This window comes from Mchenga conophoros, linkage group LG2, assembly GCF_057382185.1.
Source record: "Mchenga conophoros isolate Kocher_MC1m ecotype Shallow Benthic linkage group LG2, M_conophoros_male_GT1.1, whole genome shotgun sequence".
NCBI classification, from domain to species: domain Eukaryota; kingdom Metazoa; phylum Chordata; class Actinopteri; order Cichliformes; family Cichlidae; genus Mchenga; species Mchenga conophoros.
The window spans coordinates 15,614,286-15,640,960 of record NC_140527.1 but is presented as its reverse complement, the minus strand read 5'-3'; positions in this window follow the sequence as shown (position 1 = coordinate 15,640,960).

Here is a 26,675-nt window from a genome sequence, read left to right as displayed (position 1 = left end):
TATATATATATATATATATATATATATATATATATATATATATATATATAGCGGTGCTGCTACCCTTAACGTGTCTTCCTCCCGAGTTGTCCTATCAGCTTCATAAACATTTGATCTCCAATTGATCAAGCCTCTTTAAGAGTGAGGCTGACGCCAGCCTCCCGCCATCTTTTACATATAAAATGGTAAATGGCCTGTATTTGAATGGCGCTTTACTAGCCCTAAGGACCCCAAAGTGCTTTACACATCCAGTCATCCACCCATTCACACACACATTCACACACTGGTGATGGCAAGCTACATTGTAGCCACAGCCACCCTGGGGTGCACTGACAGAGGCGAGGCGCCACCACTATCTGGTCACCCTCTGATCAGGTAGTGGAAGAGAAATTGAAAAAATCACACTGAACAGTTTCAGCAGTTATTTCACGAGTTGGTAATCACTGGTTGATCTTTGCAGTGGTTAAAACAGACTAATTGTGAAAATGTTGTCCAAATTTTTGTTTACAAAATTGTAAATCATAGATGTGACTCAGTAAAATCTTAAATCTAAAAATAGTTTGCATCATGTCAATTCTTTAGATTTTAAATGTGTAAAACTGTGTAAAAATGAACAATATGCTGGATAAAAAAATAGGAGCTTGTTCTTTCAAAGATGTGCTGTAGTTATGTCAAACACATGATTATATATTATACTGCAGAGATATTAGCTAAATTAGGATGCTAGTTCGCAAGTACGAGTCTATCCAAACTTTCAATATTCAAGAGGTGATAATAGGTCACTGTACTGTGCAGTCTGCCCTCAATCCAAAATGAAAGGCAGAAAAGGTCATGCTTTTCAGAGATCTTTTTTTGTTTGTTTGTTTGTTATATAGTCTGTGATTCTTACCTCTTGCTTGTCAGTGGCAACCTTTGAAGAACAAGACATTTGGTGGCTGGAGTTAGTTTAAACCCATTGTTTCTTTCTCCAGCCATTAGCATCAGGTTTAAACTACAGGCCTGTAGTCACTAGCCTATAAACCACCCCTGGTATTGTTTTCCTGCACTAAATTTGAGAACGCACACTAGTGCCTGGCTAAAGCTTAGCAGTTAGCTAGCACTTAGCAGCTAATAGCAGCACCGCTGTACAAAGCATTACAAAATAACACATTTTATTTCAGTGTCCACATTTCTCTGCCTCAGTCTGCAGCTTCCCCTCCTCAGCTCTCATCTGATTCTGCTAGAACATCTGCTAAAGCAGAATCATTGGTACACATTGGACTTTTGTTACCTGGAGGTTCTTGTACCAGGGCCAGTCTGGAAATGCTAATAAAATGCACCCCCCGGGTATTTTAAGAAGGTCACAGAGTGTGGCACAGGAGCGAAGAATAGTTGTGAATTGAACATATTAGAAAAATTTACCACACTATTTATATATCTGAATAAAACAAATGTGGAAAATAATGTTACACGTAGGCCACTGTGACTAGATTGAACCATTGTTGTTGTTACCTGTCAAGACATCAAAGCACCATTATGTTTACTCATTTCATCACCGTCAGTGGCTTGAATAACAATTAATGGTCAATATGGTCTTTTTTTTGTCAGAAGGTTAGTGGTGCTGTATATAATGGTGGTTGGTAGCCTCAAAAGCACAGTTGCTGTACCCTTGAGGGGCAGTACTAAGTACACTTTTGCCATTTGTACCTACATTAATGTAATGAACAATAACTCATTTTAATTCATTTATATATTCCTGCTTTGGACTACGGGGGGCAGCTGGAGCAACCAGTGAAAAACTATCATGCAAAAGGGCAAAAGAGGTCTCAAGATTTGAACCCAAGATCTTATGTGAGCCAACCAAGCTAACCACTCCATCCCACTAAAAAGCATGAATGTATATAGGAAATATTTTAAAATCAAAAGGAAAGGTTGCAAATGTGTACCTTTTACTGCTTTTATTCGAGGGTTTTTTTGTTTTGTCTATGCTGTCTATGCTGATGTCTATGCTGTAACTGTAAAATTCTACATCTTAGAGTCTCTACATGCTGTGTAAAATGCAGAAGAAGAAAATTGGCAAAACTGGAATAAGACCTAAAAAAGTATTAAAGTGTAAGAAAAGATGCAAAGGTTGTAGACAATGCTAAAACAGGAAGAAAAAGAAGCGACTCACTGTTTGGGAGTCTGTGTTTGAAGCCATAGTTCAGGCACTAACTATTTGGTAGTGAGTCCAGGTGGAGCCATAACTCTGGAAACCAGTCTCTCAATGGAAGAATAATACTTTACTCAATGCTATGAGTGCCTGTGTGTGTGTGTGTGTGTGACAGTTTCTGCCCATATATCTGATTTATATGCCATATTATATTGTGTAACCTCATAACTACATTACACGTTATTTAGCCAACACTGTTGCCTCTGTCATTGGTATTTAAAGCATCGTCTCTCTGTGTGTGTGTTTGTGTATTGTGTGTGTGTGTGTGTGTGTGGGGGGGGGGCTTATTATGTAACATCTGCCTTCCTCCAAAGGCCACACTGCTGGAGCATTTCACTTTGAAATGGAGACAAGTGATTTGCTCTTTTGTGAACTGTAAAAAAACAACTTCTTTCTCTTGACCCCACTAGCAGGGAAATATCATATCCTTGATGTTGTCTTTGCAGACTTCTGCTTTTAAGTTCGTCAATTACTGACACACATTTTGGCAACAAACACACCATTAGATTAGGACTCGCAGGACGCTAGCATCAACTAGCTAGCCGGTCGTCACGGCAAAGCTACAAGAGCATCTCTCAGCATGGGCCCGAAAAAAGTTCTGTCAGCCGAGGAAGGAGACGATATTAAGAAGTCGCTGGAGTTTATGACAGAGGAGATTTCTACTGTCAAACTGCAGCAGAAAGCCATCCTGGACCTGGTCGAGGAAGTTAAGGCTCTCCGCATCCAGAACGCCGAGAAGATCGGCGGCTGGCGTACCTGGAGAACAGAGTGGCGGATTTGGAGCAGTACACTCGGATGAACGATGTTATCATCACGGGGCTTCGCATCAAACCCCGGTCATACGCCCGGGCGGTCGCCACTGACAATGTAGGAGGGCCAGGAGAGGAAGATGTCAACTCCACGGAGCATCAAGTGGTTACCTTTCTACGGTCCAAAGGTGTGGAAGTGGATTATAACAACATTGAGGCTTGCCACCCTCTACCCCGAAAAAATGACAGTGACAAACCAGCCATCATTGTGAGATTTGCAAACAGAAAACAGAAAACAGCACTGTTAAAACAAGGAAAGAAACTGAAAGGATCCGATGTCTTCATGAACGAACATCTGATAAAAAGAAATGCGGACATTGCCAGGAAAGCACGTTACTTGAAGAAACAGGGAAAAATTCAAAATACATGGACCACCAACTGCAAAGTATTCATTAAACTCAATGGAACACCGGAACAAGCCAAAGTGTTGGTCATCAGAAATATGGAAGAGCTGGACAAATACTGAGGTCAACTTACTCTGGAGGTATGAATACACATGTGACGTGACACACAACACAACACATGGCACAGTCCAAAAGAACTTCATCTGCATCCGGCAACAATATCAACATAACTCATTGGAATTCTCTTTATGATAATCTGGAACTGAGAACATTTCGATACACAGACCATAATGTTCTAGACTTAGAAAAGGATATAGACCCGGAAAATAATTTCTTCTACAACATCAGCTGTAACTGCTGCTACTTCACTGATGAACAGTTTAAGCACACCATCAACACGGAAAATAAATTATCAATAATCCATTTTAATAGCAGAAGTCTGTATGCCAACTTCAACAATATAAAGGAATATCTAAATGAGTTGACAAATCCATTTGGAATTATTGCCATTTCTGAAACATGGATCAATGCGGAGAAAGGAATGGACTTTGGACTGGAGGGATATGAAGTGAATTTTGTAAATAGAAGGAACAAGAGTGGAGGGGGAGTAGCTGTGTATGTGGATAAAAACCTAAACTACAAGGTGGTAGAAAGTATGACAACTGTAATTGATAATTTACTAGAATGTATAACAATTGAAATTTATAAGGAAAAAGAAAAAAATGTAATAATTAGCTGTATATATAGAACACCTGGCTCTAGTATTCAAGTATTTAATGACTTCATAGAGGAAATATTCTCTAAAACAAATCAAAAAGTTATGTTTATCTGTGGTGATTTTAATATTGACCTGTTGAATCCAAAAAAGCATAAAATGAGCGACGAATTCCTAAACACTATGTACAGTTTGAGTTTACATCCTAAAATAACCAGGCCTAGCAGAATTACACCACATTGTGCCACCTTACTTGACAATATTTTCACTAACAATATGGAAAACAACATTGTGAGCGGATTATTAATTAATGACATCAGTGATCACCTACCAGTTTTTGCAGTTTATGACACTAATTATAAGAAAAATCAGCATGAAGAACAACTGAGATACAGACGTGTAAGGACGGAAGAAACGATGACTGCATTTAAGAACGATCTATTAAATCAGGACTGGGACAATGTGTACAAAGAAGCTGATATTGATATTGCATATGGCATATTTTTAAGAATATTCATGGAGTTGTACGATAAAAACTGTCCAACAATAAAATACAACAGAAAGCACAAATATTCAGATAGACCATGGCTCACTAAGGGTTTACAAAATGCATGTAAAAAGAAAAATACACTCTATAGGGAATACCTAAAACAAAGAACAAAAGATGCTGAAAATAAATATAAAAAATACAAAAATAAGTTGACCAATATTATACGTGTATGTAGAAAGGAGTATTATAGTAAAATATTGAACAACAATAAACATAATATGAAAGGAATATGGGATGTTTTAAACGGTATCATTAAAAATAATTCTGGACAACAAAGTTATCCACAATACTTTATCGATAATGGCAATATTATGGAAAACACTGCTGATAAGGTCAACAGCTTTAATCATTATTTTGTAAATATTGGACCAAAACTGGCAGAACAAATTCCTGAGTCACTGCCATCAGTAGACTGTAGTGAAAACCTGATTGATAGGAACCCTAACTCAATGTTCCTCACATCAGTGGAGGAAAAAGAAATAATTGACATTGTACACATGTGTAAACATAAAACATCTACTGATTGTAATGATATTGACATGAAAATCGTCAAGAAGGTCATTGAAGGAATTGTAGGACCTCTAACATATATTTGCAACTTATCATTTCAGACGGGAAAAGTGCCAAACAAAATGAAAATAGCTAAAGTTGTGCCGCTGTATAAAACCGGGGATAGACGCCACTTCACAAATTACAGGCCTGTTTCTTTACTACCACAATTCTCCAAAATCCTAGAAAACCTGTTTAATAAACGATTAGACAAATTCTTAGATAAATATAAATTACTCTCTGACAGTCAATATGGATTCAGATCAAAAAGATCAACATCTCTGGCATTAATCGAATCAATTGAGGAGATTACGAATGCTATAGATCAGAAACAGTATGCAGCTGGAGTATTTCTGGATCTCAAGAAAGCATTCGACACAATCAATCATGACATATTAATTAATAAACTGGAACGGTATGGGATTAGGGGGGTTGTACTGCAATGGGTGAAAAATTATTTAAGTGACCGGAAACAATTTGTGAAGCTGGGTGTCCATTCCTCATCATGCTTGGACATTGCTTGTGGTGTTCCACAAGGCTCTGTACTGGGTCCAAAATTATTTATTATTTATATAAATGATATTTGTAAGGCATCTGATATATTAAAATTAGTATTATTTGCAGATGACACAAATATTTTTTGTTCTGGGGGGAATCTAAAGGAGCTGCTGGATACAATTACTTCAGAAATGTGCAAAATTAAAAAATGGTTTAACAGGAACAAACTATCGCTAAATCTAAGTAAAACTAAAATTATCTTATTTGGGAATTCCCTTAGAAATGCACAAGTGCAGATTCATGTAGATGGTGTGGAAATTGAAAGAGTACTTGAACATAAGTTTCTTGGTGTGATTATAGATGATAAATTAAACTGGAAGTCTCATATAAATCATATACATAACAAAATTTCAAGAAGTGTCTCAATCTTGAGTAAAGTAAAACACATTCTGGACCACAAATCACTCCACATTGTCTATTGTTCCCTGATTGCACCGTATTTGAATTACTGTGCAGAGGTTTGGGGCAATACTTACAAATGTTCGCTATCATCAATCTTTATATTACAAAAAAGGGCCATAAGGATAATCCATAAAACTGGTTACAGAGATCATACAAATCCACTATTCTTAAAATCAAAAATTCTAAAATTCACAGATCTGGTTCATTTTCTCACAGCACAAATTATATATAAAGCAATAAATAACCTGCTTCCTGACAATATTCTAAAAATGTTTTCTAAAAGGGAACGGGGATACAATTTGAGGGGGGAATTAAATTTAAAACATCCTCGTATCCGTACAACATTAAAAAGTTTTTGCATCTCTGTGTGTGGAGTGAAGCTGTGGAACAGACTAAGTAAAGATATGAAGCAATGTCCAAGCATGGCGCAGTTTAAAAAGCGGTTTAAGGATATGGTTTTTACAGGGTACAGGGAAAAGGTAGAGATTTGATAGGGTGTTCTTGTCTAATATTTTCATGTGTGTGCGCATGCACGGGTTTGTTGGTATGGATATATATATATACTTGTAGGCTGTGTATCCTTGAGGTGTTAATGGGGTTATTGAAAATGTGTATATGTGCGTATGTGTGTATATACGTATGTATGGATAGATAGAAACATATATGTGTATATATTTAAAAAAAAATAAATAAATAAAATAAAATTACACATAACATATAATGTAATTGCAAGGAGGTATTTCTGTAGTCTATTGATACTAGATAGTGGAAAAGGGGTGGGATTAAATAAGCTTATGCTTCTTCCTGCTCCTTTTTGAACATGGACGTTATTTGGAGTTGTGGTTGCTCGTTTTCCTTTTGTTTGCTTTGTTCATTTGTCTCTTTTAATTCTATTTTTTTTTATACTTTTTCAACATGTTCAAAATAAAGATTCAATAAAATAAAAATAAAAAAAAAAGTCTGATCTTTAAAGCCAGATTTATTTCAAAGTCAAATACAATATAGTAGAACTCATGTACTGTAGCTACCTACTGTACAATATATCCCTAAGGTTACGATATTGTGGCTTTAAAATGTCACCCTCAAGGTCGGGCTATGGGAGGTAAGAAAGCATGAGATTGTGAAAGGGATGGCTTAGCAAGTCCATAACAGTGGCCATATGTGTCATGATCATGGCCCATGGTCTCCATAAAATCATTACTGCGTTTGTTTTTCAGCATGGTATTGGTCCCCTGCAACTCATAGTCCTTCAGACAGCAATATCATTGTAAGAATACAATACGGTACTGTAAGTAGGTAAATTAGATGTTGTGTTTGCTACAAAGATCACCTCTGTGTATTGAGGACACTGGAATCCATATTTGTATGGGTACCATGGTGTGCATGAAATTTCACAAGCATATTTTGTCTATTATTTTTAAACTCTATGGATAAGGAAGAGCTACCAGTTGTCAATTTTAGACGAAGTTCAGAGCAGTGATACTGTTGTTCCTCATAAACTGACCCCATAGTTTAAGCTGTTATTAAGATCTGCTACTTCCCAAGCCCATAGTTTCTGCCAGAGTATCACATTGTATGCAAAGGAGCTTGCAAAGAAAAGCGCCTGGACTTCTTTAAGTTACTTGAAGACATTTCACCTCTCATCCGAGAAGCTTCTTCAGTTCTAAGGTCAAATGGTGGAGAGTCCCAGATATAAACCTAGTGGGAGTGTCCCCCCACAGAGGGACAAAAGGACCCCCTGATGATCCTCTAATCGCCTGAGCCAAGGTGTGAAACTGGGTGTGGGTCCCAATCAGCCAGAGTTTCGGGTGAGTTCATTGTGAAACCTGGCCCCACCTTATAATGCGAATTCCTGAGATCAGATGGCCCAGGATGTGAGTGGGCGTTAAGGCGTCTGGGAACTACTTCAAGAAGTCCAGACGCTTTTCTTTGCAAGCTCCTTTGACTACGATGACCTGGATGACTGAGAACCTTCACAGACATCACATTGTATCATACTCTAGTATCATTCTCTGTAATCATCAGTGAAGACAGAGATAATGAGTTGAATGTTTTTTTTCAACAGATTCGACACTGCAGTGTCACCCCCCTACAGCGTCACCTGTAGTCAGCCTGAAATCCGGAGCCACACCGCTGTCTCTCTCTCCCTCTCCACATTGCACCGTTGCCCCTGTAAAAGGACCTCTCCCCACCTATCACGTTCCCTCACGACCAATGTTCCCTCTAAGCTGCGCGCGTGCGCAATTGCAAATCTAACCTGAATTGAAAATAAAATAAATACGTTAACAATTCTGTTTTGCAGTGTTAGTCAGTAAGTGACTGGCTGCTCCAGTATGGGATTAGAACGATGCCACCTTATCCCATAGTCCAGCCAATAATGCAATTCACATTCGTCTATATGCAGCTAATCAACGTTGTTCTGGCTCCTTAAGAGTCACCACTCACGTTATGTAGTGCTATACAAGTTCATGCAATCTTTATTCGTTTCTGGCACACTGTTCATTGCTACATTCAGTGCTACTTCTCATTACTTCCTGTCTAACGGGAGAAGGACAGTTTGCTACTCCTGTGCCTGCCTATGCTGCCTCTTAATCCAGCACAGTCTGTAAGTTGGCAGTAATGTTGTGTTTTACCGGTGAATGTTTAGCACTAATCCTAATTTTTATGGACAGGATTTCTAGGCGCAGCCAAGTGGCGGAGGGCTTTCGCTTTGGTGGCCTCAGAATCTCATCTCTGATTTTTGCGGATGATGTGGTTCTGTTGGCTTCATCGGGTGAGGGCCTCCAGCTCGCACTGGAGCGGTTCGCAGCCGAGTGTAACGCAGCGGGAATGAGGATCAGCACCTCCAAATCTGAGGCCATGGTTCTCAGCCGGAAAAGGGTGGAGTGCCCACTCCGGGTCGGGGATGAGTTCCTGCCCCAAGTGGAGGAGTTCAAGTATCTCGGGGTCTTGTTCGCGAGTGATGGGAGAAGGGAGCTGGAGATCGACAGACGGATTGGGGCTGCGGCTGCAGTAATGCGGACGCTGCACCGGTCAGTCGTGGTGAAGAGGGAGCTGAGTGTAAAAGCGAAGCTCTCAATTTACCGGTCGATCTACGTCCCTACCCTCACCTATGGCCACGAGCTGTGGGTAGTGACCGAAAGAACGAGATCGCGGATACAAGCGGCGGAAATGAGCTTCCTCCGAAGGGTGGCTGGCCTCTCCCCTAGAGATAGGGTGAGAAGTTCGGCCATCCGGGAGGGGCTTAGAGTAGAGCAGCTGCTGCTCCACATCGAAAGGAGCCAGCTGAGGTGGTTCGGGCATCTGGCAAGGATGCCCCCTGGGCGCCTCCTGGGCGAGGTGTTCCAGGCATGTCCCACCGGGAGGAGGCCCCGGGGCAGACCCAGGACACGCTGGAGAGATTATATCTCTCGGCTGGCCTGGGAACGCCTTGGTATTCCCCCGGACAAGCTGGAGGAGGTGGCTGGGGAGAGGGAGGTCTGGACCTCTTTGCTTAGGCTGCTACCCCCGCGACCCGACCTCGGATAAGCGGATGAAGATGGATGGATGGATGGATGGATGGATGGATGGATGTTTAGCACTAACTGCCGTGTGTTGTTTGTGATATTTTGAGAAACTAAATTCACTCAATGATGTGCTTTATTAGTCATTAGCCTAGACGCTAATTAGCGCTAGCTAACCGCTAACGTTAGCTTGTTAGCTTGTTTCATTCTGCTTTGCTTTGCATAGTAACAGGTCATAGCATCTTCTAATTGTAAGAATGTTTGCTCACATGGGATATTTTGTGTTTGTTTACAGTTTTACCATTCATCCATTCATGTATTTCAACAAAGCCATGCTATGCATCCAATCAAATAAATCCACCAGAAAGGAACAACAGTGTGGTTTTTTTCTACATGGGATGATGGTTGTCTGTCTGCCTAGTTAAGTGGGAGGGCAGAATAGTAAAAAGACTGGCGAAATGGCTACTTCAGGAGGCAGTCTTCCAGACATCTGACCCAGACGCCACTATGCTGTCAGCAGAGGAGGAGCAGCTGGAGGTACGGTCCACCTGCTCTGGATCAACATCCAGATCCCGCAGCTCACTCGCCAAAGCAGCAGTCGAAGCACGGGCAAAGGCCGAAGCAGCACGCGCCAGAGCAGAGTTTACACGACAGGAGATTGAGGTGAAAATGAGGAAAGCAGAGTTAAGTGCTACATTAGAAGCACTAAAAGAAGAAAAGGAAGCAGAAGCTGCGCTCGCTGAAGCCAATGTATTTGAAGCAGCAATAACAGAGGAGGTAAGCGGGGAAATGTGGTCATCTCGTGTGTCAGAAAAACAATATGGGGAATCACGACAGGGTCAAGAGAACTCACAACCAACACTGAACTCTCACGCTCTACTCCAGCTTCCAGCCTCAACCCAGTCATACAGACTAGAGAGTTATCTTGGATATTCTTCACCAGAGCATCGCAGAGAAGACTTGCCGGACCCCAAACACTTTACACCGATAAAACAATGTGACATCAGTCCAATCCCCGATCCAGCCACTTCACCTCAATATGTCCCACAGGTAAATCAACAGGACATCAAATATGAGATTGGCAGCCATCTGACACCAGCTGCTGATACCCAAGAAAAATGTGGCCAAAGGTATTTAAGTACCACACCGCAACCTATGAGCTTTTCCCCTTACACTCCACCTTTCCAGCCAACGCAATTCAACAACGGGAACAGTGACTTTGCTAATCTCGCTAAGTTTCTGGCAAAAAGAGAATTGGTGGCAGATGGTCTGACAAAGTTTACGGACAGAGCAGAGGACTACTGGGCATGGGGAGCTTCTTTCTGTAACGCTATTGAAGGGTTAAGCTTAAAGCCTAGCGAACAGTTAGATTTGCTGACCCGGTGGCTTGGAGAAGAGTCGTCTAAGCATGCCAAACGTATACGCTCTGTCCATCTCAACAATCCAGCACGTCGAGTTTGGAAACGGGCCTACGTCGAGTTTGGAAACGGCTACAAGAATGTTATGGCACCCCAGAGGCTATTGAGAAGTCGCTCCTTGACAGACTTGAACGCTTTCCTAGAGTGTCAAACAAGGACCCCCAGAATCTCAGAGAACTTGGCGACCTGCTTTCTGAAATTGATGCAGCCAAATCAGACGGCTCTTTACCTGGGCTAGTGTACAGGGAGTGCAGAATTATTAGGCAAGTTGTATTTTTGAGGAATAATTTTATTATTGAACAACAACCATGTTCTCAATGAACCCAAAAAACTCATTAATATCAAATCTGAATGTTTTTGGAAATAGTTTTTAGTTTGTTTTTAGTTTTAACTATTTTAGGGGGATATCTGTGTGTGCAGATGACTATTACTGTGCATAATTATTAGGCAACTTAACAAAAAACAAATATATACCCATTTCAATTATTTATTCTTACCAGTGAAACCAATATAACATCTCCACATTCACAAATATACATTTCTGACATTCAAAAACAAAACAAAAACAAATCAGCGACCAATATACCCACCTTTCTTTGCAAGGACACTCAAAAGCCTGCCATCCATGGATTCTGTCAGTGTTTTGATCTGTTCACCGTCAACATTGCGTGCAGCAGCAACCACATCCTCCCAGACACTGTTCAGAGAGGTGTACTGTTTTCCCTCCTTGTAAATCTCACATTTGATGATGGACCACAGGTTCTCGATGGGGTTCAGATCAGGTGAACAAGGTGGCCATGTCATTAGTTTTTCTTCTTTTATACCCTTTCTTGCCAGCCACGCTGTGGAGTACTTGGACGCGTGTGATGGAGCATTGTCCTGCATGAAAATCATGTTTTTCTTGAAGGATGCAGACTTCTTCCTGTACCACTGCTTGAAGAAGGTGTCTTCCAGAAACTGGCAGTAGGACTGGGAGTTGAGCTTGACTCCATCCTCAACCCGAAAAGGCCCCACAAGCTCATCTTTGATGATACCAGTCCAAACCAGTACTCCACCTCCACCTTGCTGGCGTCTGAGTCGGACTGGAGCTCTCTGCCCTTTACCAATCCAGCCATGGGCCCATCCATCTGGCCCATCAAGACTCACTCTCATTTCATCAGTCCATAAAACCTTAGAAAAATCAGTCTTGAGATATTTCTTGGCCCAGTCTTGACGTTTCAGCTTGTGTGTCTTGTTCAGTGGTGGTCGTCTTTCAGCCTTTCTTACCTTGGCCATGTCTCTGAGTATTGCACACCTTGTGCTTTTGGGCACTCCAGTGATGTTGCAGCTCTGAAATATGGCCAAACTGGTGGCAAGTGGCATCTTGGCAGCTGCACGCTTGACTTTTCTCAGTTCATGGGCAGTTATTTTGCGCCTTGGTTTTTCCACACGCTTCTTGCGACCCTGTTGACTATTTTGAATGAAACGCTTGATTGTTCGATGATCACGCTTCAGAAGCTTTGCAATTTTGAGACTGCTGCATCCCTCTGCAAGATATCTCACTATTTTTGACTTTTCTGAGCCTGTCAAGGCCTTCTTTTGACCCATTTTGCCAAAGGAAAGGAAGTTGCCTAATAATTATGCACACCTGATATAGGGTGTTGATGTCATTAGACCACACCCCTTCTCATTACAGAGATGCACATCACCTAATATGCTTAATTGGTAGTAGGCTTTCGAGCCTATACATCTTGGAGTAAGACAACATGCATGAAGAGGATGATGTGGACAAAATACTCATTTGCCTAATAATTCTGCACTCCCTGTATTTGGACACAACACGTGGCATTGCCCCGATAGTTGATAAGTTGCCAACAAATCTTCAAGACAGGTGGATGTCAGAGGGGACTAAATACAAGCAGAGACATGATGTATATTTCCCTCCATTCTCATTCTTCTGTCGCTTCATACAAGATGAAGCGAAAATGAGAAATGACCCCAGTTTTAAGTCTACTGTATCAGATCCCACATCCTATCCAACAACTCACGACAACCACTGTACAAGATTTGTCAAGTCAAGACCACCTGTTGCCGTCCACAAAACAGAGGTAAACAAAACTCACAAACCAAGCTTAGGCAGCACGAGTGAGTTCACAAACAAACTGTGTCCCATCCACAAGAAACCGCACCCGTTAAAGAAGTGTAGAGGTTTCAGGGAAAAGACACAAGATGAGTGTAAGGCATACCTCAGAGAACACAACATCTGTTTTAGGTGCTGCGATTCCTCAGCTTACCAAGCTAAAGACTGTAAGGAAGAGATCACTTGCCTAGAGTACAACATCAACAAACACGTTGCAGCGCTGCATGCAGGTCCAGCTCCATGGACACAAAACACAAAAGCTCAAAACATTGCCCCAGACCAGGACAGGGAGGAGCATGGTGGGGAGAGTAGCTTAGACTTGGAGACTAGCTCAGCATGCACTCAAGTTTGTGGGGACGTTCCTGCTCCAAAATATTTCAAGCCTACATTTATCCAAAGGGGCATCCAGACAAAAAGGTCAAGGTTTACGCTATCATAGATGACCAGAGCAATAGGTCATTAGCGAAGTCAAATCTTTTCGACACCTTTGGCATCCCAATGAGCAACCTAGTGCCATACACACTTAAGACATGTACAGGGGTTTCCACTACAAATGGCCGCTTAGCTGAGAACCTCTTTATACAGTCTGTTGATGGCCAGTTCAGCTCTCCTCTGCCTTCTTTGCTCGAGTGTGACTCACTCCCAGACAACAAGAATGAAATCCCAACGCAAGAGATTGCTCTAGCCCATCAACACCTCAAACACCTAGCAGATCATATGCAGCCCCTAGACCCTGAGGCTGAGATTATGTTGCTGTTAGGCCGAGACATAATGCAAGTGCACAAAGTGTATGAACGAGTGAATGGACCAGTCAATGCTCCATTTGCCCAGAGACTTGCACTTGGGTGGGTTATTGTAGGTGATGTATGCCTAGGAGGAGCCCATAAGCCAGCCATCATAGGCACATACAGAACGAGTGTTCTAGAGAACGGGCGTCCAAGTCTCCTAACACCCTGTCAAAACAGCTTTCATGTCAAAGAGCAGTCACACAACAAATCCTGGGACACTCACAGTTCATGTCAAATAGGGAAACACATATTCCAGCAAAGTGAAAAGGACGAAGAGGACCAAGCCTTTCTGGAAATTATGGAAAGAGACTTTTACCAAGACGATGCAAATAGCTGGACAGCTCCACTTCCTTTCCGTACACCGAGAACCCGCCTCCCAAACAACAGAAACCAAGCACTCAGCCGCTTACAGTCGTTGCGCCGCACATTAAATAAACGCCCTAAGATGGAGAGACATTTTATGGATTTTATGCAGGGGTTGTTTGACAGGGATCACGCCGAACCAGCACCAGCTCTCGAAGAAGGAGAAGAATGCTGGTATCTGCCCTTCTTTGGCGTTTATCACCCGCAGAAGCCCGGGAATATCAGGGTGGTATTTGACTCAAGTGCTAAGTTTCAGGGAGTGTCCTTAAATGATGTGCTGCTCAAAGTTCCAAATATGAATAACAGTCTGATTGGGGTGCTCATCCGTTTCAGAGAAGAAACGGTGGCTGTCACAGCGGACATACAACAAATGTTCCACTGCTTTCAGGTGCGAGAAGACCACAGGAACTTCCTCCGGTTCCTTTGGTACCGCAACAATGACCCAAGAGAGCCAGTTGTCGAGTACAGAATGAAAGTGCACGTGTTCGGCAACGGCCCTTCCCCAGCGGTGGCAATTTTCGGTCTGAGAAAGGCAGCACACCTGTTCGACACACAGCACTATTCAGAGGCCAAACAGTTTGTTCAAAGACATTTCTATGTCGATGATGGACTCAAATCCCTCCCTACAGAGTCAGAGGCAATTAAGCTCCTCAAAGACACACAGGGGCTGCTCGCTGCGTCCAACCTGAGGCTCCACAAAATAGCTTCAAACAGCCCAAATGTCATGAAAGCATTCTCTACTGTAGACTTGGCAAGCGGGCTCAAGGACATAGATTTCAACACAGAGTTTCCTCCAATGCAGAGAAGCTTAGGAGTGTGTTGGGACATTGAAGGCGACACCTTCACATTCAGAGTCTCTCAAACCGAAAAGCCTTACACGAAAAGAGGTGTTCTGTCCACTATCAACAGCCTTTTTGACCCGCTGGGGTTTGCAGTGCCAGTGAGCATCAAGGGGAGGGCACTGTTGCGGGAGCTGACAAAAGAGACTTGTGGGTGGGATGAGACTCTTCCAGAGGGCATGTTCAAGGAGTGGACAGAATGGAAGAATGCTCTCAAACAACTCGAGCAAATCCGTATCCCGAGGCCATACCTCTCCTTCTCCTTTCTTGGTGCAAAGCACAGAGAAATCTGTGTCTTCTGTGATGCATCAACCCAGGCTATTGCAGCTGTGGCTTACCTGAAGTTAACGAACAAAAATGGTGAGACAGAGTTTGCGTTCATATTCGGGAAAGCCAAATTTGCCCCCAAGCCTGATCTTACCATTCCCAGGCTCGAGCTGTGTGCATCGGTGTTAGCGGTGGAAGTTGGGGAGCTAATCAGAGATGAAATGGACATTCAGATTAGGAACATGCGCTTCTTCTCCGACAGCAAAGTCGTTCTTGGCTATATCTACAATGAGGCAAGAATATTTCATGTTTTCGTGAACAACCAGGTGCAACGCATCAGACGAGCAACAGTACCAACTCAGTGGGGCTATGTACCCTCGGTGCACAACCCGGCCGATCACGGATCCAGATCTCTACCTGCCGAAAAACTGTTATTCAGCACATGGTTGAAAGGGCCGGAGTTTCCCTTAAAGCCCTTACAGAGCAACTCATCAGATACATTCCAACTTCAAAACCCCGACTCAGACATTGAAGTTCGTCCCTTGATCACTGCCATCATTCAAACATCATGGCCCTGTTTAAAGACTGAAAACTTAGAATCTTTCTCCAGCTGGCAGTCCCTTACCAGGGCAGTTGCACGTTTGGCACACATTGCACGCACCTTTAAGGTAAAGCAATCAGACGGACAATGTAAGGGATGGCATATATGTCATGAACTCACTACCTCAGATTTTGAGCAAGCAAGAGAGACGGTTATAAAAGCAGTCCAACAAGAAAGCTTCCCAGAGGAACTCAAACAAATAGAGTCAGGGAAGGACATCCCAAAGAAAAGCTTAAAGCTTTCTCCCTACCTTTACAAATCAGGCCTCCTGAGGCTTGGCGGACGCCTTCTTCATTCTGACCTTGAGTCCGCAGAAAAACACCCCTTGATGTTCAGGCACCAGGGGCGTCATCTTACAGAGGGTGCTTTAAGATCCGCAGCTTACTGGGTCTTAGGAGGTAAACGCCAGATTAGCAGCCTCATTTACTCATGCGTAGTTTGTCGCAAGCTAAGGGGAGTAACACAGTTCCAAAAAATGTCAGATCTTCCTGCAGAACGTCTTAGTGCTGAGCCTCCATTCTCTTACGAAGGCATAGATGTGTTCGGGCCACGGTCGGTTGCCTCTCGTCGTACTCAAATCAAATCAAATCACTTTTATTGTCACATCACATGTGCAGGTACATTGGTACAGCACATGTGAGTGAAATTCTTGTGTGCGAGCTTCACAAGCAACAGAGTTGTGCAAAATACAATAATGTAAACAAGCAAAATACAAGAATGGCTACATCTGAAACTAATAAATATATGTACAATATATAATAGTATATGCATTTCTGGATGTGTATACTAAATATTTTTCTACGTGTGTGTGTGTGTGTGTGTGTACACATATTTTACAAATTAAATAGAGTAAACAATAAATAAAATATATAAAATAAAATATACAGAGTGAGACATGTGCAAAACAGTGGCGTTACTGTACAGTACTCGGGGCGGACTTGCCAGCAGCAAACGATGGGCAATGATGTTCACCTGCATGAGCACAAGGGCAGTTCACCTTGAGATCATAGAGGGGATGGACACATCTAGCTTCATTAACGCTCTCCGCAGGTTCCTTTCAGTCAGAGGACCTGCAAAGCAATTGAGATCGGATTGTGGAACTAACTTCACAGGAGCCTCCAGGGAGCTAGGGTTTGACAAAAGGATTCCTTGTGACCCACGTGTTAAATCCTTCCTAAATTATCATGGATGTAGTTGGGTCTTCAACCCTCCCTACTCTTCTCGCATGGGGGGAAGTTGGGAGCGGATGATAGGAGTGGCACGTAAGATATTGGACTCCCAGCTCGCTCAACTTGGTTCCAGGCCCCTCACGCACGATGTCCTGACCACCTTCATGGCAGAGGTGGCTGCCATCATCAACGCATGGCCGCTGGTTCCAGTGTCAAGTGATCCCGATGTCCCGTGCATCCTTACTCCCGCCACACTCCTCACGCAAAAAGTTGGTGCACCTCCAACACCCTTAGGTGACTTCGGGGAGAAGGACCTCTACAGGCAACAGTGGAAAAGAGTTCAGAGTCTGGCCAACTCTTTCTGGCATCGCTGGCGTAAGGAGTACTTATCAACAGTGCAATGCCGCCGCAAGTGGCATTCCACCAAGCCAAACCTGCCGCAGGGGGATGTGGTCCTCCTGAAAGATCCTCTCGTGAAGAGAAATCAGTGGCCCATGGGGGTGATTGCAAAGGTTCATCCTAGTAGTGACGGACTTGTCAGGAAGGTAGAAGTCAAGGTGGTGAAAGTTGGTAAAGCCAAAGTTTACTTTAGGCCAGTCACAGACGTTGTTTTAGCAAAAATTTTATTTTTGACATTCTACCGGAAGTGCTACTTCTCATTACTTCCTGTCTAACGGGAGAAGGACAGTTTGCTACTCCTGTGCCTGCCTATGCTGCCTCTTAATCCAGCACAGTCTGTAAGTTGGCAGTAATGTTGTGTTTTACCGGTGAATGTTTAGCACTAACTGCCATGTGTTGTTTGTGATATTTTGAGAAAGTAAATTCACTCAATGATGTGCTTTATTAGTCATTAGCCTAGACACTAATTAGCGCTAGCTAACTGCTAACGTTAGCTTGTTAGCTTGTTTCGTTCTGCTTTGCTTTGCATAGTAACAGGTCATAGCATCTTCTAATTGTAAGAATGTTTGCTCACATGGGATATTTTGTGTTTGTTTACAGTTTTACCATTCATCCATTCATGTATTTCAACAAAGCCATGCTATGCATCCAATCAAATAAATCCACCAGAAAGGAACAACGGTGTGGTTTTTTTCTACATGGGATGATGGTTGTCTGTCTGCCTAGTTAAGTGCGAGGGCAGACTAAACGTCGTTGACAGGCTTTGACAGCGTCCTTATGTGCCGACACCGGTGTTTTAGCTAGCAAAGTGGTGTGGCTGATGTGGAGTGAAGCCACGTTAATGACAACGTGTACAACCATTGGAGATGTGAGCAGGACAGACGGAACAATTGACGTAAAAAGTGTGGACTTTATACCAGTTTTTAAATTGTGTTGATAGGCCACGTAAAACCAGAGCTATGATAAAAAATAAATGCAATGTTTGTTTTTTTTTTGGTTTTTTTTGTGAATACTATCGTTGTTTATATTACTGCGGAAAGAAATGGTAAAAACTGCATATTATAAGGAAAATAAAGCACTCTCTACCTGTGAGCAAAAACAAAACCAGCCCCCCACCCCCCACCCCCCACCCCCACCCCTCCAGCCTTTCCGATTAGTGGAAGAATGTGCCATGTCGACCAATCAAAAAATGATATGGCAACATGGCATTTTAGGAGTGACAGCGGTGTTTTGAGATGTGAGAGATTTGCAACGTTTAGCGCAAATCTTGTGTAGTTAGTGTGTAGTGTAGTCAATAGTTTTGTTGTGTGTGTCAGAACAATGAGGCGACTCCTGAATGTTACAGGTGTTACAGGAGTGATACATCTGTTGTCAGGCGTGCAGGTATCAGGCTTGTGATGCTCTCCTTTATCTCATAGTGGACAGAAGTTCTTTTTTGGAGTGGCACAAATAATTTGTGCGGCATCAAATTTGATGCAGAACACCTGATTGTTCTGTAAATCAGGTGTAAAAGTCAGAAAAGAAAAAAAAGAAAGTTGTGTTTTCAAAATTGGAGTTCAAGTTATTTTTACTTCCAATAGTGTTAAAATACTACACAAGTCATGAACACGACTTTTTTTTAAAATTTTCATTGTAAGTGGGCTTAAGCAGTTAATTAAAAGTAGTCTAACATAAATGTACATACTGTAATTTGATTATTTTAATAAACCATGTGACATGGATGGATTCGATGCTGGCGTGACCACAGTGCACACGTCTGCTGTTGCTCATAGTGGTCCAAGGGATCACTCATGGAGTTTGTGCGTTCGCTCAGACACATGAAAAATTTGAGGGAACATTGCTCACGACCAGGTTCAGAGACAAATGAGAAGATGCCATTAATGCAAGTCAGTTGGACCAAATGGGTTGAGTCCCCATGTCCTCAAGGCTTGTGCCCCCAGCTTTGCGCAGTCTTTCATAAACTGTTCATGTTGAGTCAGAGTCTGCAGAGAGTCCCAGTGCTGTGGAAAACATCATGCCTCGTCCCTGTACCAAAGATGCCACTTCCCAGTGGCCCTCACACAAGTCGCACTGACTTCCCATGTCGTAAAGACCAGCTCTGACCCATAGTCAGGCCACATCAGGATCCCCTTCTGTTTGCTTACCAGCCCCGCCTCGGAGCTGAGGATGTCATCATCTTCCTTCTCAATCGTGTCTACACCCATCTGGACCAGTCGGCGAGCTCTGTGAGGGTCATGTTTTTTTAAATTTTCGAGTGCATTCAATACCATCAGGCCCTTCTGGGTGATAAGCTGACAGCAATGCAGGTGGATGCCTTTCTTCTGTCCTGGATTGTTGATTACCTGACAGGAATACCACTATATGTGCATCTTCAACATTGTGTGTCTGACAAGGTGATCAGCAACACGGTGACACCACAAAGGACCGTCCTCTTCCCTTTCCTCTTCACCCTCTACACCACATAGCAGGAAGAAATCTAAAGTGTAAATGGCTATAGTCTCTGCTCACAATCAGCCAAATGCAGCACAAGTTAACAAAAGGTCTTTCACAGTACAAAAGGATAGTGACACAAAGCATAACACAAAAGGAACCCTAGAGTTTTACAAGGTAAATACACTCAACAAAAATATAAACGCAACACCTTTGTTACTGCTCCCATTCCCCATGGGATGGACGTAGAGACCTAAAATTCATTCCAGATACACAATATAACCATCCCTCCCAAACAGTGGTCACAAATCAGTCCAAATGTGTGGTAGTGGGCACATCTGCCATATTGAGATAATCCATCCCACCTCACAGGTGTGCCACATCAGGATGCTGATCTGACATCATGAGTAGTGCACAGGTGTACCTCAGACTGCCCACAACAAAAGGCCACCCTGGAATGTGCAGTTTTTTGCGCTATTGGGGGTCTGGGGACCCAGAACCGGTCAGTATCTGGTGTGACCACCATTTGCCTCATGCAGTGCAACACATCGTCGCATGGAGTCTATCAGATTGTCAATTGTGGCCTGTGGAATGTTGGTCCACTCCACTTCAATGGCTGTGCGAGGTTGTTGGATATTCGTGGGAACTGGTACACGCTGTCGTATATGCCGGTCAAGCACATCCCGAACATGCTCAATGGGTGACATGTCCGGTGAGTATGCTGGCCATGCAAGAACTGGGACATTCTCAGCTGCCATCTGCCCTGAACAATGTGAACCATGATTCATCCGTGAAGCGCACACCTCTCCAACGTGCCAGACGCCATTGAATGTGAGCATTTGCCCACACAAGTCTGTTACGGCGACGAGCTGGAGTCAGGTCAAGACCCCGATGAGGACGACGGGCATGCAGTTGAGCGTCCCTGAGACGGTTTCTGACAGTTTGTGCAGAAATTGTTTGGTTGTGCAAACCAATTGTTCCAGCAGCTGTCTGGGTGGCTGGTCTCAGACGATCTTGGAGGTGAACCTGCTGGATGTGGAGGTCCTGGGCTGGTGTGGTTACACGAGGTCTGCGGTTGTGAGGCCGGTTGGATGTGCTGCCATATTCTCTGAAACGCCTGTGGAGACGGCTTATGGTTGAGAAATGAACATTCAATGCACGGGCGACAGATCTGGTTGACATTCCTGCTGTCAGCATGGCAATTGCACGCTCCCTCATTGCTTGTGGCATCTGTGGCATTTTGCTGTGAGACAAAACTGCACATTCCAGGGTGGCCTTTTGTTGTGGGCAGTCTGAGGTACACCTGTGCACTACTCATGATGTCAGATCAGCATCCTGATGTGGCACACCTGTGAGGTGGGATGGATTATCTCAATATAGCAGATGTGCCCACTACCACACATTTGGACTGATTTGTGACCACTGTTTGGGAGGGATGGTTATATTGTGTATCTGGAATGAATTTTAGGTCTCTACGTCCATCCCATGGGGAATGGGAGCAGTAACAAAGGTGTTGTGTTTATATTTTTGTTGAGTGTACATTTTTAAAGATATGCAGGTTATCTTTCTGTGGCCAAGTCAGTCACCTGATCAACTGAGTGAAGCATGCTTTTCAGTTGTTGAACAGAAAACTGAAGTAAAGCCTAGCTAAGCATTTCAGAGAAGGCAACACAGCATTTGCAGTTAAAATGCCTTAAGCCTAGAACCCATGGATATCACCAAAGGATTTTCATCCAAGTGAATAATAACTCAGATGCCAAAATATTAAACAACATAAGTTTAAAAGACAAAACACTGGATTTGTCCCATGGCCAGGGACAAATGTTGCATGAAGGTAGAATAAATTCATACCTGGCACTGATACATATTTTTTTGGTCCAGTCACAAGTGGACAGGTGTGGATGTACAAGGGATCCAATAACCATTTGCGAGATTAAGTAGGCAGGTCCCAAGTTAAACTAATCTTAACTTTGAAGTGAACAACTGACGTGATTAGAAATGGAAATGGATGGTAACAGTTAATTAACATATGTCAGTGTGGGAAATACATGAGAGGACAACTATGCAAGCAACTATACCCCATATGTGACACTGTATTTCAAATAAAGTGAGGCACAAAAACTAAACTGATGTGGAAGTGCCAAAACGTTTAGTCCCTCTAATGGCCACTTTGGGCTGATCCCAAGAATGAGTCGATCTATTCGATCTATTCCCTCATGCTAAAGCATTAAAAGCTTTTTCCAAAGCCTGGTACAATAAACAGTTTTGACCTCTATCCATAGATTCCCCCTTCATAACAGCTGTATAGTAGGTAAATTTATTACATACAAAAGACATGCTGTGGAAGAGAGCCAGAGATGAATGATAATTAATAATTCTATGCAGAGAGGTCTATAAACACATACTGAGTGACTGAAGGTGACTAAAGTAGAAATACTCAATGCATCATGGGAATCCCCCAGCAGCCTACACCTATTGCAGCATAACTAAGGGGCGATTCAGGGTCACTTGATCCAGCCCTAAGTATATGCTTTAGCAAAAAGGAAAGTCTGAAGCCTAATCTTAAAAGTTGAGGTAGTGTCTGTCTCCTGAATCCAAACTGGAAGCTGGTTCCATAGAAGATGGCCTGAAAACTGAAGGCTCTGCCTCCCATTCTACTTTTAAATACTCTAGGGACAACAAGTAAGCCTGCAGTGTGAGAGCGAAGTGCTCTAATGGGTTGATATGGTACTACCCACATAGCAATATTGGTATGGCCCGAATCTGGCCCACACAATGTGCTTACACATGGCCCACATACCGGAAACAACGAAGGCCCTGTGGTGGCCCAGATCGGGTTGCTAGAGGTGGCCAAGACATGGGCCAGCACAAGGCCAGCTACAGACACACTGGTGGCCCTGTGCTGGCCCAGAACAGTTTCAGCTCTGGCCCCAGATGTTAGTCTAATGTGTACCTTAATCAAGCCATGTAATAACAACATGTGCTGAATTTAGTACAGATTAAAAATGTCTCAACAAAGGTAATGCAGCAAATTTATTTTGAATTGAATAATTTATAATTAACAATATATCAAAATATTCTGCTGGAACATAATAGTGCAAAAGTAATATGACAAAGCTCTTTCTTATATAACTGATTCTTATATAGCACTTTTTTTTTTACTCTCACACTCACTTTCTCTAAACTGAGTGCTTACTAAGTACATTCACAGAGCAACTTGGTTTGGTATCTTGCTCAAGGATACTTGACATGCAAACTGGAGGTGCCACGGATAGAACCACTAACCTTCCAATCAGTAGGTGAGCTGCTCTAGCTCCTGAGCTATAGCCACTGGCAAACATGAGTAAACCTTCACAAGGTACAGTTCAGGGGAACCCAGCCAGCATCACGCCTCGTCAGCTGGGGGTCCTGGAGGACCCATCCAGCACATTATTGTGTCCACTGACGGCTCTGGGGAGCCCATTCAGCCACCACCTGCATCACCACCTGCAACTTCCACACCGTCGCCTGCAGCGTCTGGTCCCACAGCTGCCACGCTGCCGTCTGGTCCCACCCCCTCTGGTCCCACCCTGTCTGGTCCTGGGGTTGCTACACCGCCGTCAGATCCAACTCGGCCTGTACCACCTCGCCTTCGCCGGCCGCTCTCCATGCCCCTACCTGGACGTCATTATCGTTAAGGGCGGCTTCCTGAACGAGTTTGTCGCCGCCGCTGGCTTTGTGGCCAGCCCCCAGACCTGCTCTGTCGCCGCCACTGCCTTCCGCATGGCCGGCCTCCGGACCTGTTCTGTCGCCACCGCTGGCTTTGCGGTTGGCCTCCTGACCTGCTCTGTTGCCGCCACTGCCTTCCGCGTGGCCGGCCTGCTGATTTGCTTCGCCGGCCGGCCCCCTGAACTGTTTTGGCTCTTGTGCTGTCGCCCTGCTGTCATGTTAGATCTAGTTTGGTTTTGTTTTGATCTGTTTTCCTGTGTTTCTGAACTTATGCTCCTTATCTTTTGGTTGTTTTGAAATTTAAATGCCAGTCCTTACTTTCAAAATTCTTTTCCATGGTTTCTACCTTATAGCAATACATATTATTTAGCGGATGAATGCATCAAAATACTCCAAAAGGCAGCAACAGCACAAACATCGTGGACCCAGATAAAACTGAGGTTATTGTACTCATCTCTAAAAATCATAGAAATATGTTATCTCTAAAATTAGAAATATTCTGTCTTAAAGCTGAAAGACTAGTTCATATATTATTACTTCTAGGCTGGATTACTGTAATTCATTATTATCAGGATGTCCTTAAAACTCCCTGAAAAGCCTTCAGTTAATCCAAAATACTGCAGCAAGAGTACGAATAAGAATAAGAATAACCTTATACCCACATAGCACGCAGGTCTGACCCAGATCTGGTGTCAAGCCAGCACTGCTGGCTGACTTCTGGCATGGTAAGTGGTACATCATCCAGATATGGGCCAGGCCTGGCACAGATGGCACTGTTTATGTGATGGCATGCCATATCTGGCTCAATTGTGGTTTGGTTTATGTGGCCCAGGCTCATAGAAAACGGGTCTGGCCCGGATCTGGCATTGAGCTGGCACTTCTGACTGACTGGTGTCATGGCAGGGTTTATGTCAACCAGATGTGGGCCAGGACTGGCAATGATGGTACTATTTATGTTGCTATTTTGTTGCTATATTTGTTTTAGTTTGAAGGCCCTAATGCCGTGTTGTAATACTATACTGCTCTACAAAGTACTGACTCAGGGGGCTGAATAATCATGCACACCCCACTTTTCAGTTGTTTATTTGTAAAAAAATGTTTGGAATCATGTATGATATCCATTCCACTTCTACACCACTTTGTATTGGTCTTTCACGTGGAATTCCAATAACATTGATTCATGTTTGTGGCTGTAATGTGACAAAATGTGGGAAAGTTCAAGGGGGCCAAATACTTTTGCAAGCCACTGTAGTTGTGATGGTGGCTGAGTAGCTGACAGGACTGAAGACGGACAAGCATTTTCAGTCACGGGTCGTCTTCAAAGAAAACAGAATGATAGGCAGACGACATCCAAAGAAGAGACTTGTAATGTCCCTCCAATAGTCTGGAGAGCTATTCTTGCAGATTACTAAAAAAAAACCTGTAAGATCATTTGCCTCAGAGAGTTCAGGCTTGTGTTGAAGGGTAAGTGTTTTCATCCCAAATACTGAATTTTAGAATAATACACAAACTATGTTTTTGCCTTTATCAAATTCCGTTCTTTTGAATTCTTTTACCGACTGAGAAAGACTTCTGACTCAGAGTGGTCAAGCTCAAAAAATCATCTTTATTGTACATTTCCGGAAATGGAGAACCGTAGAGACGAGCACGCACCCACAGCTCTAAAAGCATTGCAAACGAAAATGGGTATATATAGTTCTGCTATACGTCACACGCAGTTTCGATCTGGAGTGCACTCTGCTTAGTTTCACTTTGTCTGCCACGCTTCCTGTTCTCTGCACAAGGCGTGCAGTCTCCTGTCAGTTCTCTGTGACTTTTGGCACACATTCTAACTCACAGGGGTGTTTTCCTACACTGGCCTCTATAAAACAATATAAACAGAAAATAAGCATTAAGAATATATATTTATTTCGTAACACCTTCTAAACCATATTTTTATTTAAATTTTCGCATCTCAGTAAATTGCCATATCTACAGTGGGGCAAAAAAGTATTTAGTCAGCCACGATTGTGCAAGTTCCCCCACTTAAAATGATGACAGAGGTCAGTAATTTGCACCAGAGGTACACTTCAACTGTGAGAGACAGAATGTGAAAAAAAAATCCATGAATTCACATGGTAGGATTTGTAAAGAATTTATTCGTAAATTAGGGTGGAAAATAAGTATTTGGTCACCTCAAACAAGGAAAATCTCTGGCTCTCACAGACCTGTAACGTCTTCTGTAAGAAGCTTTTCTGTCCCCCACTCGTTACCTGTATGAATGGCACCTGTTTGAACTCATCATCTGTATAAAAGACACCTGTCCACAGCCTCAAACAGTCAGACTCCAAACGCCGCCATGGCCAAGACCAAAGAGCTTTCGAAGGACACCAGGAAAAGTATTGTAGACCTGCACCAGACTGGGAAGAGTGAATCTACAATAGGCAAGCAGCTTGGTGTGAAAAAATCAACTGTGGGAGCAATCATCAGAAAATGGAAGACATACAAGACCACTGATAATCTCCCTCGATCTGGGGCTCCACGCAAGATCTCATCCCGTGGGGTCAAAATGATCATGAGAACGGTGAGCAAAGATCCAAGAACCACACGGGGAGCCCTGGTGAATGACCTGCAGAGAGCTGGGACCAAAGTAACAAAGGTCACCAACACACTACAACGGCAGGGAATCAAATCCCACAGTGCCAGACGTGTTCCGCTGCTGAAGCCAGTGCATGTCCAGGCCCGTCTGAAGTTTGCCAGAGAGCACATGAATGATACAGCAGAGGATTGGGAGAATGTCATGTGGCCAGATGAAACCAAAGTAGAACTTTTTGGTATAAACTCAACTCGTCGTGTTTGGAGGAAGAAGAATACTGAGTTGCATCCCAAGAACACCATACCTACTGTGAAGCATGGGGGTGGAAACATCATGCTATGGGGCTTTTTTTCTGCCAAGGGGACAGGACGACTGATC